At 49.2% G+C, this 13,261-nt stretch overlaps 1 protein-coding gene across 1 annotated transcript in view; it reads right to left on the bottom strand.

Moving 5' to 3' along the window:
- LOC104357538 (T cell activation RhoGTPase activating protein) overlaps positions 1–12,924 on the bottom strand; it is a 42,815-nt gene extending 29,891 nt beyond the window's left edge. The window contains exon 1 of the mRNA XM_032983269.2: positions 12,896–12,924. The gene's annotated coding sequence lies outside the window, so the exon portion shown is untranslated. The remainder of the gene's footprint in view (positions 1–12,895) is intronic.
- Between the last annotated feature and the right edge of the window lie 337 nt (positions 12,925–13,261).

Here is a 13,261-nt window from a genome sequence, read left to right as displayed (position 1 = left end):
GTGAAAGCTTGCATCTGTCATAAATAAATCAGGAAACATCAGATGGCTGATTTGAAAACCAGTGATGAGTGCTTAAATGCTAGATAAACAGTCTATTGACTGTTTTGCTAAGGAAAGGTTACTGTGTCAGTATGTTATATATAGAGAAAGGCTGGGTTTGGGGTCCGAAGGTGGGCACACTTGATTGACTCTGATGTTGTTGATCTAGCCATTAGCATGATTATTATTAACCTTGCTTATTATAACACAGCGCCTGGGGTGCAATCAAATCAGGGCACCATGAGTGAAACAGGGACCGGGTTTCTGCCTAGGCAGGTTATAGCCTGGACATAGCAGGTACCTGGGGTCCATGCAAGGAGAACATTAACAGTTTGAAGGGATCTAGTAATCCTTTTCAAACAAAGAACCCGCTGCCACTTTCCTGGGAAATATTTTTATAACCTAAGCATAATAGCCTGGAGAGGTCTGCCGTGAGTAGGCTTTCTGAAATTAGGATGCGGGTGGATTTCCCTGGGGTAGAGGATGGGGGCAGTGACATGCCCGTTTGCAGGGTCCAGGTTGGTGAGCAGGGTGCTGATGGGGCTCTTGGGGCCGCTTGATTGTGCTGCTCCCCCCAGCCAGCTCCATGGTGAGACCCCATAGGGTCAAAGTGGTAAATTTGCTGAGGAAAAATAGGTTAGATTTGTCTCTTTGCAAAATGGAGGGAAGACTGAAATTGTTTTGGAAATGACTTCATCATGAAAAGTTTAACTGAATATAAAATTCTTTCACTGAAAAAAGTAAGATTTCCTCAGCTGAAAACCAACTATTTGAAATGTGTGTCAACTTCTTGTATTTCTTCCACTTTTAGCAAGAAAGTCCACAGCAGCCTGCCAAAACTAAGATTTTGAGCAGCTGTTCTTAAGAAATTGAGCTCCTTTCAAATTTCTTCTTCAGGACAGTACCAAAAAGACCTGTTTGTTTTATTTGGTGTAGGTCCATAAAAACACAAGTCACAGATTTACCCGGCTCATTTGTGGTTGGCTCTGCAAGGCTCCAAGCAGAGCCCAATTTTTGCTTTCGGTTTGGCTCATAGCTCACTCAGGCAGAAGTTGAACTTTGAGAAATCCCCAGAGACAAAGCCCAGTCGCAGTACTACAATTAGTCAAGCGCAGGATTTTCCCGTCATCTGCTTATAACTGACTGGAGAGTTTCTTGGGTTTTTTGGTTATTTTTTAAAAAACATTTAAGGTAGGGGGGTTTCAGGTATTATTTTTAGAGATATTATATGAAAAAAAGAGAACTATAAAAAGTAAGAAAATCCACTTGATAGTTGTGAGACATAATCAGTGTACACATTTTCTTGTGTAGAATTAGGGTTACTGCTGTTAGCCAAGGGATGATGGATGCTCATTGCTGGGTTTCTGGGAGGCTATGATCCAGGGCCACTGTGGGGTCAACCTTACAACTGTGGAAAAGAGCAAAGTGTGACTGGTTGTAGTTAAATATTGCTGCTTTACCAAGAAAGCAAGGAGTTGACTCTTTAAATGCCTCTGGATGTGTTTGGTCCCTTTTAGATGCTTATTATTTTCCCATCTTGCAACTGGGCCCTTATTTTTCCAGTGAATAGGTGGAAGTGGCACATCAGAGTCATGGTCTGAGACAGGAGAAGGGCCAGAAGTGAGATCTGGCCTTGGCCTTGAAGGATTATGTGAACCGCACATCAATGAAGCTGCTGGGAACTGTGCTCAAGTGAGGACTGCAGGATGAGGGAAGATCGAGCAGAAGAGTGATGTTTTTCTTTTTTCCTTAGGAAAACAGGTAACATGGACACATAGGTTCATCCACAAAACCAGGAAAGAGTCCACAAAATCATCTAGTCTGGCTGCATGTCCACACCGGAATTTCAGCTGGTTAGTCTTGGAGCAAGTCCAGCCAGCAGTGTGTGTCTGACTAAAATACTTCTTTTAGTTAACACATACACACCACCCCCCCAAGAGGCTCTTTCATTTCAACCTGGAGATATCATCAGAGAGACCACCATTTACCTTGGTATTTTGTTCGCCATGGTTCAGACTTTCACAATGGCTTATTAACAGTGTAGTTATTTCCACATTTTATTTTTCCCAGCTTCTACAGCTACCACTTCTCATTATACCTATCTCTCCTACTTTCAAGAGCCGCTTGTGGCAACTGTTTCCCCTACATGAATGAATCCACAACCATACCCTGAGTCATCTCCTAATCTTCCTCATAATCTATCTGGACTGACATCCTTCAGATTCACACTGCAGAGCTTTCTCAGCAGCTTTTATGGGATCTTTTTGCAGTTTCATCAAGTTTCCAAATCCTTTAAAAAATACAGACACCAGCATGTTGACAGTCCTTCAGTTCCAGTGTTTCAAACACCTTTCTAAGGTAAAACTAACCTCCTTATTTCTGCTAATTGTTTTTGATATACCCAAAGGTCACATCAATCTTTGAGTATATACAAGCTTCCTTACAAGAAGTTGTCTTGCTAATAAACAGATGAAACAGGCTTTAAAAAAAGTTGCCTGTCCCAGATTCCATCATATACCCGAATTAAAGCAAGACATGGACTGCTGACACACAGAGGGTAAAAACACTGTGCCATTCCCTAGCAAAGCCAAGGTTGGGTGCCATGGGCTATGCAGGCACTGATGGTCTGTCCGTAGATGCTGGGGACCTTTGTGCAGCCAACATCTTTGGCTGTGGGAGAGGTGGGGACAGCTGTCCCTTGGCTCTGGGGATGTCAGGTTCCACAGCTGCTTCATGCCTGCAGTCTTAAGGAAACCCAAATTCATACCCAGGCAGAATAATGTTGATAAATCCCCTGTATATGGATACACAATGTAGAGATCAATTCGCAGAGGAGATGAGTCATTTTGATCAAGAGCATTTCCAAGAAGTAAAAGGCTTGCATATAGTAAATACACAGTGAGGACAGGGATAAGTCATCCTCCTGAAGGAGTTTTGTGGGGTCAGGGTGAGTACAAAAGGCTTAGAAAAACAACAGTTGACAGTATTTATATTATTTTTTCTGGATTATATTGTTCAGTAAGAAATAGATGCAATGAGTTTGGCTAAAATCCCTCCTCCTGCCCAGACGTGGGCAACTCAGTGGAATTTCATCTTGACGTGTGGAGCAGGTGAACCACTGTGACTGTGCCCCAGCCCCAATTCTTTCAATGCCTGAGTTTTAAAAGGTATAATCAGAGGCTAGGAGCCTGCCATTTAACTTCCCAGCAGCGGACAGTGGGATGTGACTGCTGCCTGGGACAAGAGAGGAGATGAGATTGGTGTTTGAGGATGTAACAAGTCCAGCAGCTGGGTTGTGTTTCCATATAAAACCCAAACACAAAGGCCTGTCTGCAGTACACCTGGGACCTCCAGGGCTTGGGTGGCCTATAGACACTTGTACTTGCGCAGGAAGGGCGGTAAGGATTTTTGCTTTTAGCAAACCGTGGGTCCACCCATGGCTGCATATCCTCCAGTGAACTGGGCTGAGACTGACTTGGGATCCTGCGCCTTCCAGTCTGCCTTCTCTCATGGATGGTTAAGAAACACAGGTGGATTGTCTACCTCATTTACACCTGGTTTCCTATGACAGGTAACACTCAAATCCTCAGGGACCTCGAAGCCAGTAGTCAGAGCAATATGGTGTGAAGCACGTCTTCAAGGCATAGGCAGGTTGTCCTACCTCAGCCAACTGCAGCTTCATCTGGTTGTTCCTCATGTTGCTCATGACTCGCCTCATGCCTTCTTCTCTGGAGAGCAGGTGACAAGGTCATGTGTGGAATGAGAAACACAAGTAATACTCCAGTAATGCCCTCCTCTTGTGCAACAAGAGGAGCACACCCACGTACACGGTATGTGCTGCTTCCTCCTGAGCTCTCACTTGCTGTGCCGGCTGTGTGGTACCAGGGAGCTCAGGGCTGCTGCAGAATTGCAAAGGTTTTGCTGCTTTGGTTGACATTTAACTATTAACCTGTTTTGTGGAGACTGAAGTAAAAGGCGCTGTTTGTAGGAGGTGATGTGTGGATGGGAGAAAGAGTAGGAGTAGTAGGTGTCATGCAGTAATAGCTATCTGATCATGTTTACCCTTTTCAATCTTGGTTTTCTTAAGGACAGTGCCCTTCTGGGTCTCCTGAAGCCATGCAAGGCGGCAGGCACCCGTGCTTGGCTGAACCTGGGTGCTAAGTACTCCTGGGCCTAGCTAGCAAGAGATTGCCTGGCCGTTGAGGCACTGAATAGCTGCTTAAAAGCCTGCCAAATGTGAGAGCACGGGCAGAGAGTGGGTGGAAACCCTCTGGTTCCATTCATGCTGGTGGCTGAAATAGCTCATACGGGATGACACCATGGCACCGTTTGAAGCTGATCTCCAAAGAAACCCGGAGCCATCTCATGCTGCTGAGATGAGACTTGCCCAGCTCTCCTAGCTTCAGTCAGCACTGAAGGCTCTCTGTCAGGGAACGGGCACTGCTTCAGGCACACCTGAGCAAGAAGAGGATGAGCATTACTTGGCTCAGCCCAGCCCTAGGTCTTACTGTAGCATCAGGATGGCCCTGCAGCCCTCTGTGGCTCATCCTTCCTGCTCTCAAAGGCACAACTGGCACAAGTGGGCTGCACAAGTACATGCCAAGTATGCTTGCACTGGGGTAAAACCAGGACCCAGCTATTAGCTGCCTTTCATTCACCCATAAATCTCAGTATCCTGCCCTGGGAGGATGCCGAGGAGGTGGAGGACAAAGTGGGTTTCCTGTGGGCGTGCAGGAAATCAACAGCACAACAAGTGGGACTGAAAATCAGGTGGAAAAGGAAAATGCCAAACTTTCCTAAGCCTGAAACATGAAGCATTTAGTCTGGCTTTGCTCTGGCTTTGGTTTGGAGTCCCACCTAGGTCAGCCCTGGGCACTGAAGTGGGCCTGTGATAATTAGTAATGTCTTCCCACCAGTGCAGGTCAGAGGAACTCACTTTCAAGCCCACTGCCAGCAGGGCACAGATTTGCTCTTCAAGTCAGCCCTGGAGCTCCCCCAGGGCTGGGGAGGGCCCTGCAGGACAGGCACGGGTAGGGTCTGCCCCGGACACAACCAAGTGCAAGGGGCCAGGCTGGGACAAGAGGCACCCTGGGAGGGTTACGAAGGACTCAGAGGCACATGGCCAAAGCAGGGCTGTGCAAGCCAGTGCGAGATGAACCCAGGAAACAGGAATATGGAGAGGGACAGGGATATTGTCTCCAAAAATCCTATGGGCTGCCACCACAAAGTCCCAAGTGCACAAGTGATTTAGGCTCTCGAGATGCTTCCGAAAAAGAGACTTCTGTGTTTGTGATTATGTGACCCATCATCCTGGAGCTGAGGAGACACAGAAATGAGGGCGGGTGGTTGTGTGTGGGTCTGGGCCTCTGGAGGGGCTGCTGCTCCCCAGGGCATGGGGGCTGGCACGTGGCTGCTGTCTGCACATGGGTCTGTGCGGCCAGGGCTTGGGGTACAGGCACCAACCCAACTAGTGCAAAAAACTAATCATCCATCCCATCTTCAACTTAGATTCCTCAACCTGCAAGTTGCAGTTCTCTGCCTGAACTAGATGGCCTCATAGGAAACTCCTTGGGGAGAACCAGGATGGAGACGTGTGCTTTCTCCCTGCTTCTTGCTGGTGCTTCTTCCAGGTGCTATTTGTAGTTTTGAAATGCTCCTCCCTGGGCTGGACAGGCAGTTTCTGTGCTGGTGTTAGCAGTCCCCTTCCTCTCCCTGTCACAGTGACAACCCATCACGAGGGCAGGGCTGGGGACCTCGTGCCAGGCTGAGGAGGGGAAAGGTTTTCTCCTTTGTTCCCACTCCTTCTGCCTGGTTTCTCTCCCACAGGTCTTGTTCTGGTTTTGCCCTGATTTTTCCTCCATGGGCTGGCTGAGGTGGCAGGAGTTGCTGCTGGGAGAGCTGGCAGAACAGGGCAGAGCAGACAGGGCAGAACAGGACAGGGCAGGACAGGGTGCCCAGCTGCCACGGGAAGCGGTGGCTGCCAGTGCTTTGCGCATGGAGGAAACATGCAGAGGTCCTGTGGTGTGTCTTGCAAGAGGAAACAGCTTTGCCTTTGTGCTTGGTAAGAAACCTTCCACCCCTACAGGGGAGAGCACCGCGGGCAGCCAAGGAGAAAGTCTTCAGCATCCATGGGGAAGCTGGGGTTGTCCTGCGTGCCCCGAAAGCAGCCGCATGCCAGGGCCGTCCGAGGAGCATCCTGTGAAAACCATTCAAGGGCTGAGGTGCTGCACAGGGAAGCCCCAGTTGGAGGAGATAGACAGCGTTGCTATTCTGGGCACAGCCTCCTAAATGCTCTTGTAGCACCAGGGAATCTCACACCCAGGTCTGACGTATGAAATGAATGTGAGGAAAGAGGGCTCGCTGGGTAGGGAAGGGAGCTAAGGAGACTGGGGCTACACTGCCAGCATGGCTGGGTCCTGCCTGTGCCCTGGGCTCAGGGCAGAGGATGGTCCTTTGTAGTGACCTCACCCAGTGACAGGGGAGACGCCAAACATGGGTGGTGGCAATGCTGGCCCATTGCTTGGGCCTGGCTCTGGGGCCGCCTGGCACAGGGCAGTACCTGTCTTGCTGTTCAAGGCTGTCTCCCTGCCAAGCAGGAAGACCCTCTCCAAGCCACCCGCAGGGGATGGCCAGCTTGTGCCAGTTTCTGGATGGTGCCAAGGAGCTGCTGGCCCAGGCAGAGCCGTGCTGGGAACACCTGAACACTTTCTGAGAGGGGCAATCCTGTGCCAGTGATGGGGAGTGTCCCCGAGAGCGCCCTGTTTGCTAGCAGAGCTGGTGCCCCAGCGAGCCCAGCACTGATGCTCTGCTGGCAAGAGACCTTTGTGGTCTGCTGAGCATGGGGAGGTCCTGGCTGGAAGCCCTGGAGGCATTACCAGCGACAGCCAGGGTTACCAGTGCTCCTAGCAGGCTCGGGAGTGCCTTTCCAAGATTTCCGAGCGCAGCAGCAAACACCGTGCAGGAAACTGCTGAGGCAGAAGGGACGGTGGTTAACTAAGGGGAAGGTGTCAGCAGGGAGTCCCCCCCTGCTCAGTCAGCCTGCGGCACCCCCATCAGAGCAATGCTCCCCCGGGGCCCCTGGTCCCGGGCGGGTGCCTGCCTGCCGGCTCTCCCGGGCCCGGGGTGCCAGCAGCCTGCGTGCCAGCGCGCTGCCAGCCCTGCTGCGGGGCCCACCCCACGGCAGCAGCACGGGGGAAACACCAGGCGTGACTGTCAGCCGTGGGACGCCTACAGCATGTTTCCTTTCCACCAGCAGGCAGGATGTAAGTTGTCATGGGTGTTAATTAGCCATCGCATAGGCCTGCAGTGTGATGCTCCTGATTTTCGTCAGCGCATCTCTCCACTTGAGGCTACCTCTTCTCAGACCAGTCTTTTGACAGGACCACAGCACCGAAGCCCCCATCCCTCTAAGGCCTTTTACAAGCTCTCTTTTCTAGGTACAACATTTTTCAAAAAAAACACAGAAACCTGTATTCTAAAAGCATCCTGTTAGAGCTGCAGAATGCTGGCCATTTCTGGATAAAATTTGCCCAGATGTCTGCTGTACTGCAGAATTCATCTGATCATAGCCCCCAGTGACTGGTTTTGGAGCCACACATACGTATGCGGTGACATCAATCAGCAGCAGGGCAATATTGTTTCAAAATGTGCTTAGCTTTCCTGGCATGAAAACTATGTTTTTGGCGTTAATTGAATAAATCTGTATTACAACTTTCATGAGACTGTAATTTATCAAAAGCACAAAAGGGAGTCTCGCAGGCCAAGTTATGAGTTAGAAAACAGGTAGAATTAAAGTTTTAATGTCTCTACCAACGATGGCATATTTTTCCCATTGAGAAGCTTTTTAGTTTGGTGATATTTTTAGTGTTGTTTTTTTCGACAAAATCGTAACATTTCCAAAGAAAGCAGACACCTTCTGTAATAATGTCAGCCAACCTCTCAGATCTAATCAGAACAGTTTCTATGAACTGCTTTGAACCAACTCATACGAGAAGCTGAATATGTTACTTCTGTGTTTATAAACTGGTCTGTTTTCACAAAATTCTTTCTCAAGTAAACTTCTCTCAATTAATATGAAGTACTTTCCCTTATTACTGGTATTATAAAAAAAGAGGGATCCCACATGGATCAGAGTCCTGTTATGCTAACAGTTAATAAAGGGACAAGTCTTACCCTGAAAAACCTCATCTTTTGGATTTGCTCCAGATCTCTGCAGCTCCTGACTGTCTTATGCCTACCTCCAAATGAATCAACCCCATCACCCTGTTGAGTTGTTAAGTACTCCTTTCCTCGCCATACCCCTATGAGGAAAGGCAGCATTATTAACCCCATGTTACAGATAGGGACTTGCGGTGCAGAGGTGAAATGTCGTCTGGACCAGAGGAGGGGGTGGACGCCCCCTCTTCCCCTGAAAAGCAGAACCCTACCCACTATGCTTCCATACAGCTGGTGCTATGATAGCATTATTTTTTTAGTTGTTATTTTCCCATCAGTCAGCCTGTGAAAGAAACCTCACAGTGCTATCATCAGCTGGTTAAACAAGGAAGCTAAAGCATATAGCTAGTATAAGCTCACAAAGGATGAAAAATGGAAGAAGAGAGTAAAAGTGAATGAAGAGAAAAAGTGAAGGGCAGGAGCAGCATGGTTGTCAAGAAGCAGTAGGAGGGTACAGAAAGGAAATCGAAGCTTCAAGCTGACCCATAAAACTCCGTAGTGTTACCAGCAGTCCCACTGATTTTGCCCTCAGAGATCTTGTTTTGCAGCAGCCTTCACTTGACTCATCTACACCTGCCCACTTCAGTCCTGTGGCCAGCAAGAAACCCTCCCACCTCCTTTAACCACAGCCTTTCCACAAAGGGTCTCTGCCGTCAGCCCCGTCAGACTCTGCATGACTCACCCCCTCTGCATCTCTGCCCCCTCTACATCTCTGCAGATAGTTCCCTGAGCTTTCTCAGCTTGGCAAGTCAAGTCTGTCACACCACCAAAAAAAAAGAAAAAAAATTAAAATTAAAAAGCGGCTAAATGTGGTTGCACAGTGACAGGAATCAGATCTTCAGTGGTGGGATGGGATCCAGCATCTCTGTCGGAGAGCTCAGTACATGCTGTGTCTCCCTGCTTGGACCTGGCTGTCTGGGCAGGGGAAGGAGGCAGGGCAACCCAGAAAAGACCACACAGAGCCCAAGCTCCCACACTCCTTGTTCCATCAGTGTGAAGACCCCCCGAACAGATGTTTCCCTCTGCAAGGAAATGCAGTGCTTGCTTCACTATCATGCTGGAAATCAAGACAGTAGCTAATTAAATGATTTTCTCAATGTCACAATAAAAGCTGCAGATCAGACTTGCCTCACTCTCCTGAAAGCCCAGCTGAGCGTTGTCTTCACTACACTGCTCCTCTCATCTTCTGCATTTGCATCTGCAGCCATGGCAAGTGTTGGTCTGGGTCCACTGACCTCTCCAACACTACATCAGTGGAAAACCCAGTGGAAAACCTTTGGGGTAGGAAACCTGTCCCCATAAATGTTTGAGGAGGATGCCCCTTGTTTAATGTCTTCCCTGCCAGGAGTGGGTAATTAAGTTAGCACCAAATGAGCAATATGCAAACTCAGCCTCAGAGGTAGAGAAGATGCCTGATACAAAAATAAACATCAACTGTCAGGAAACGTCCTCTAGACAACATCCCAAGGAGTAAGTTCCTTCAGAGTCTCAGTTTGCTATGGAGAATGTGCTTTAAAACAAAAGGTTTGCCCTACTTCTTACAGTTTGTCATTAGTAGTTTTCCCATATAAAGCCAAAGGATTTCTAATCGGCATGTTGGCTAATAACCAGAAAGTAAGTGTGGGAGTATGCTTATGTTACCTTTTCCTAATGCTACTGATAACAAACTAGTTTCTGGGCAGTTGAATCTGCAAGATGAATAAACTCATCAATTTTCTGGAAATTACTTATGGTTCAGTTACTGTATTCACCTGCATTAGCCCAGTCAGGTGTTTTGTGAACCTCTGTAGGGGAAAAGGAAAATCACCATTTGGACTGAGAACAGTCAGGACCGGATGGTTCACGGGTTTGGCAATCAGATCACAAAGGCTTTCATCTCCACTTGAAATTCATCCTTGCTATGGCTATGTGGCTATGAAGGGCAATGCTCCAGTAAGTGATCCATGGTATTTGCACAGCTTCCTACCTGCAGAGAAAAATCAAGGGGATATTCCACCTGTGACCGCTCTGAATCCTGAAAGGTGGCAGTTTTATGAAGGTGGGTTCTTAATGACAATTTCAACTTGTGACAATTTTCTTACTCTTAAGTGTAACAGAGACTTTTCTGTTTATGCTTCTGTAGGTTCCGAGGCTCTAGACCATGTCTGCAGGCAGCGAGTCTGGAGTGTTGCCCAAGATGACAATGTTTTTTTGGAATACAAAAGACATTTTTAATTTAAAGGCTGATTAACTTGTGCTGATCACAGACAAACAAAGAGAACTTTCCACAGGGCTTTGTGGGCCTTCTCTGATGCTTCGTGTCATGGTAAAGCCACCAGTGGCTTGGCCATGGGGCTGGGAAGTCTCAGGAAAGGACTGTTTGCGGCACAAAGGAAACTGAGTTTAACCTGATTTTTACACGAGCCTCTTCTGCACCTCAGGGGTTTTGTGTATTCATTGACTCAGATCTACTCAGTGGAAATGATACTTCCTTTTGTGAGATGAGCTGATTCAGGGCCTTTAGCGCTGTGAGGTAGGCACTGATGAAGCAGCTGTGGCTCTGCCCAGTCTGTCTGGCAGGAATCGCACCAGCTCGAAGGATACACAAAGCAGGCAGGCACCCAGGGGAGCAAGCTGCCGAGAGCGTGAAAACCATCACAGCTCTCCTGCCCACGCTGTCTGGAGAGCGATGCTCCTCGGGCAGCTGGGCAGGCTGTGGAGTCAAGGCTCAGGGCACAGGGAAGCGGCAGCTACTGCTGAACCAATGCTTGGAGGAGCAGCAGCTCCCGCTCTGCCCTCCCCCAGCTCACTGCCTGAAGTGCAAGCAGACCAACCCGGGTCCCAAGGGCTGTTTTTCCCAGTTCTGCCGCTTTCCCTCTCCCTCCCTTTTCCTACTGTAGGGGCAGCCCAGTGCTGGCATCTGATGTTTTCTTGTCTTGCTGAGGTAGCTTAAACTGGCTGTCTTAAGGGGTGGTAAAATGGGGTAGACTGCCAGAGCACACCTCTCGCCTCCATACATTCAGGTCACAGACAAATTAGCTGTTGGCACCAGCTGCAAATTAACTGATGGCACCAGCATCAACCCGGAGCGTACTGTGCTCTTAGGAAATGCTGCCTCCTGCAGAAATGAGAGGGAGGACCCATACTGTGCATGAAGGGGGCATGAGGCACTGGGACCACTTTCCTGCCCAGACAGGTCTGTTCTCATGGACAGAGGTCTGAAAGCCAAAGCCAGAGGCTGGAGGAGGCAGGGACTCTGGGCCAGAGGGGGGGCACAACTGCCCCTCCAGCCAGTCACCCATCACCAGCCAACACAGCAATGCTGCTGTCTCCTTCCTACAGCAACATCAACAGATCCTTTTTTGAGCAAGCTCCTGGAGTTTGTAGGGCTTGGGGGTGGTGGTGGTGACAGTATTTTTTGCTTGTAACACCTAGTAAATTGTGGCATCAAAGAAAACAGGGCAGTGAGTCCTGGGCACTTGTTCAGTATTTGAGTTCCACCTGTCCCCCCAGGCTGTAGGATGATTCTGGGGTCTGAGATGGAGCTGTATGGCAAGCCAGGAGGTGTCATGCAGATCCGCTGTGCAGACTTCAATCAGGAATGTTTCCAGTAAAAGGAAAATGTGTTAAACTCAGACTTTCTCACAGTCTGACAGCTCCTGATGTTCATGTCAAGAAATGAATGTAAAAAATGTGCTCACTCTGAAGAGAAACATAACAGAAGAATAATTAACTGCAAGTGCTTGTACAGCACAACTTGCCCTATTCCTCAAGTGAGGAATGCTCAAGGACTCAGACTTTTGCTACCTGAAGACACAAGATACTGCTGCCCTTCCCATCTTGCCTCTGTAAGCTTTCTGTTTTTCAACACATAATGAGCCTACTTGCAACACCACCATGCCCAGTTAGCAGCGCCATTTGACTGACTGGACTGGGTTTATCAGAGGATAGTAGGGAAGTCAGGGCATTGCAGTGAAGTAGCTGCAATTCAAATGATAGCGTTCCTCTACATATTGGAAATCAGTTTAATGAAGGAAGGAGGCACAGCCACTAACATCAGCAGAAATTTCCCATCTGTTTGGCTAGGTGAGCCATGACCTGTAGCAAAATAAGGCAGTACATGCTATCACAGCCAACTCTTCTGCCTGTTTTAGAGGCTTTGCTACCCAAAAGGAAGAAAAACAGCTGGAAAGCAAAGAATAGAAACACTCTGCAGGGGAAACTTCCAATGGAGGCTTCTCAAACAGCATAGGCAGCAACCAATACGAACAAGGAGCCAGCACTGGCAGCCTTTGTCCTGGGGTAGGAGAGATGGGAGGAAGAGGCTGAGCTCCTGCCGTGCTCGCACAGGCCTGGTGGGAAGGAGGGCAAGAAGAGCGGCTGGGGACAATGCACGGCCATGCGGTTCCCACTGCCTCTCCCCTCCCTGCCCTCCACAGCAGCAGCATCCCCCCGCTCTGCACCCGCGGCTCGGCCAGCTCAGCCCCCCTGGGCCCTGTGCGTACGGACCCCCCCCGCCTGCAGCTCGCCGGGGGTCGGCCAGTGCAGGACACTGACAGCGGCGCCACGTGGTATGTGCACGGGCAGGCCAAGGTACATCGCCTTGCTCCCAGGCATGAAACATCTGTGCAGGCACTGTGTGTATGGCACACGATGTACCTACCTGGCTGTAGGCAACCATGGCTTGCTCAAACCTTTGCTGAATAACAGCGATGGTGCTGAACACCGGCGGGAAGGATCAGTCTTGAGGGGCTGGAAATGAGAATGAGTTTGTTATCAGTTTCCATCATCCAGCAAAGCTTCCACAAAGGTGAGGGACTTGAGCATTTAAAGGAGTCACTGCTACAAAGCGTGTATGGGAAGAGGATAAAGTCTGTTTGTGCTCCTGACTCCTGGATGCTGCACATGTCCCCTCGAGTGCCAGGGCTCCAAGCCCCACAGCAGTTGGCACGACAGCCGCTGCCCTGCGGAGCCAGCCGGGCACGGCAGCACCGGCCAGGGCATGTGCATAGCCGCACCACCATAGGCA

The sequence above is a fragment of the Tyto alba genome, unplaced genomic scaffold (assembly GCF_018691265.1).
Source record: "Tyto alba isolate M040663 unplaced genomic scaffold, T.alba_DEE_v4.0 Super-Scaffold_22, whole genome shotgun sequence".
NCBI classification, from domain to species: Eukaryota; Metazoa; Chordata; class Aves; order Strigiformes; family Tytonidae; genus Tyto; species Tyto alba.
Note: the sequence above shows the minus strand (reverse complement) of the source record. Positions and strands in the feature narration are given on the sequence as shown.